Source organism: Entelurus aequoreus, unplaced genomic scaffold, assembly GCF_033978785.1.
Source record: "Entelurus aequoreus isolate RoL-2023_Sb unplaced genomic scaffold, RoL_Eaeq_v1.1 HiC_scaffold_62, whole genome shotgun sequence".
NCBI classification, from domain to species: Eukaryota; Metazoa; Chordata; class Actinopteri; order Syngnathiformes; family Syngnathidae; genus Entelurus; species Entelurus aequoreus.
This window is the reverse complement of record NW_026907994.1, coordinates 255,318-258,736: the sequence shown is the minus strand read 5'-3', so window position 1 is coordinate 258,736 and position 3,419 is coordinate 255,318.

The window sequence follows — 3,419 nt, the reverse complement described above, 5'->3', positions numbered from 1 at the left end:
AAACAGACCACTCCGGACAGTACGTGCAGGTAGGAACATGATTTATTCTTCGAAACTCAAAGAAGTACCAAAAACAGAAAACAAGCCGAAGGAACAACGTGCCGATCGCACTGGAAGCTAAGGCTACCACTTAGCATAGACTAGGAGACAAGAAATACTAACGTAACAGGTTGCGTGTAGCAAGCAATGAAGCCACACTGAGCATGGCGAGCAAGGTGAATAAATAGCTCTCTGATTAGTGGTTGACCGCAGCTGAGCGTGCCGACCACTAACCACAGGCAGGTGAACCCAATTCATCCCCATGGAAACTAAAACAAACCCAGGAGTACACAAACAGGAACTAAGGGAGTCCAAAACTATCAGAACATAACAAAACATGATCCGGGTCACGGATAATGACAAATATTATCTTCGGCCTAGGTAGTCGTAGCGGTGGTTAGTCTGCATTCGGCCTAGGTAGTCGTAGCGGTGGTTAGTCTGCATTCGGCCTAGGTAGTCGTAGCGGTGGTTAGTCTGCACAAGTTTCTTGTATTTTTACAGTAGAAAACTTTCCAAGTTGTTTTGTTGAAGTGCGTCCATACGTCTTCTCTTCTCTCTTCGCAGTGTAGGAGACATTTTGTATTGACGTCTTGTCTTCCCAGTGAACAATCTAAACCAGGGGTGCTCATTACGTCGATCGTGAGCTACCGGTGGATCGCGGAGGGTGTGTCAGTCGATCGCAAGCTACCGGTGGATCGCGGAGGGTGTGTCAGTCGATCGCAAGCTACCGGTGGATCACGGAGGGTGTGTCAGTCGATCGCAAGCTACCGGTGGATCGCGGAGGGTGTGTCAGTCGATCGCAAGCTACCGGTGGATCGCGGAGGGTGTGTCAGTCGATCGCCAGCCAGGCATTAAAAAAATAGTCCTAAAAATGAGCGATCATAAATCTTCACTATGACGTCACTTTGGTCACTTGATTGACATTCACGGCACCCGAGGGTCTTCTGAGATGACGCTGGCTGCTGCCAGCTCATTATTAAGAAAAAATGACCGACAGGAAGGCGAGAAACACTTTTTATTTCAACAGACTCTGGCGCCGTACCTGTCGTCAAAACTCCAAAGAGCGACTGCACAGTTGCACAATAAAAGCTCTGCTTCATCCTGCCTGCGCTAACAAAATAAGAGTCTCAGAAAGCTGGCGTGCACAAGCTAGCAAGCTACGGAGTTTGCCGCCAATGTATTTCTTGTAAAGTGTATGCAAAGGAGTATGGAAGCTGGACAAATAAGATGACAAAAAGCAACCACTTTCATGTGGTATTGGACAGAAAGGAGGACTTTTTTTCTCCTCCATTTGAAAATGTGGACGTTATCATCACTAACTGTCTGATTCCTATCAATGCAAGTCATCAGAATCAGGTAATACACCAACTTATATTCTTGTTTTCATGAAAGAAAGGAATCTATATGTGTTAAACATGCATGTATTATCTTTAAACACCTTTAACTTGTTAACAATATTAACTATATGTGTTAAACATGCTTGTATTAACTTTAAACACCTTTAACTTGTTAACAATATTAACTATATGTGTTAAACATGCATGTATTATCTTTAAACACCTTTAACTTGTTAACAATATTAACTATATGTGTTAAACATTCCTGTATTATCTTTAAACACCTTTAACAAGTTAACAATATTAACTATATGTGTTAAACATTCATGTATTATCATTAAACACCTTTAACTTATTAACAATATTAACTATATGTGTTAAACATGCTTGCATTATCTTTCAACACCTTTAACTTGTTAACAATATTAACTATATGTGTTAAACATGCTTGTATTATCTTTAAACACCTTTAAGTTGTTAACAATATTAACAATATGTCTTAAACTTACTTGTATTATCATTAAACACCTTTAACTTGTTAACAATATTAACTATATGTGTTAAACATGCTTGTATTATCTTTAAACACCTTTAACTTGTTAACAATATTAAAGGCCTACTGAAAGCCACTACTAGCGACCACGCAGTCTGATAGTTTATATATCAATGATGAAATCTTAACATTGCAACACATGCCAATACGGCCGGGTTAACTTATTAAGTGACATTTTAAATTTCCCGCTAAACTTCTGCTTGAAAATGTCTATGTATGATGACGTATGTGCGTGACGTCAATCGTTGAACCGGAAGTATTGGTACACCATTGAATCCAATACAAAAAAGCTCTGTTTTCATCTCAAAATTCCACAGTATTCTGGACATCTGTGTTGGTGAATCTTTTGCAATTTGTTTAATGAACAATGAAGACTGCAAAGAAGAAAGTTGTAGGTGGGATCGGTGTATTAGCGGCTGGCTGCAGCAACACAACCAGGAGGACTAATGAATATGGTGGAATGACAACACGTATTAATGAATATGGTGGAATGACAACACGTATTAATGAATATGGTGGAATGACAACACGTATTAATGAATATGGTGGAATGACAACACGTATTAATGAATATGGTGGAATGACAACACGTATTAATGAATATGGTGGAATGACAACACGTATTAATGAATATGGTGGAATGACAACACGTATTAATGAATATGGTGGAATGACAACACGTATTAATGAATATGGTGGAATGACAACACGTATTAATGAATATGGTGGAATGACAACACGTATTAATGAACAATGATATGTATTATACGCATGGCAGCATTATTTCCAAGGCATTTTATGCACACAAAACTATTTCTTACTGTACAGTATATGACAAGGAGAAGATAAGTTAAGATGTAAGCTGAGGGAGTTCAATTCCACCGTTCACTTTGGTTGTTCCTTCACTGAGAAGCAAACAACTTGCAACAACAATGAAGTTTCAAAGGCAAACAATACTAACGAGGAAGAGGAAATAATGAGCTGATTGCATGATTAGAGGCACCCAAATGTTCCCTGCAGCTACGTCATATTTGCATATACACTTGGGATTTAGTATGTAATGTAACAGGAAGTGGCTGATGCCTATGAGTCCACATGGAGGGCACGCTTCACTCAGGTTCAACGTGAGAAAATGGCCACACAATTAACAGCCACTCTGGCTGGAGGGAAGAAGAAGAAGATAATTGGCCGACAAGAGAGGGAGAGAAGACAACCAGAAGAGGTGACAGTGACATAACGGAAATGAAAAACATGGAAGGAGTTTGGATAAAGAGAGAACGTCATACCTTTCACACATGACCTGCAGATAGAACGTCATACCTTTCACACATGACCTGCAGAGAGAACGTCATACCTTTCACACATGACCTGCAGAGAGAACGTCATACCTTTCACACATGACCTGCAGAGAGAACGTCATACCTTTCACACATGACCTGCAGAGAGAACGTCATACCTTTCACACATGACCTGCAGAGAGAACGTCATAC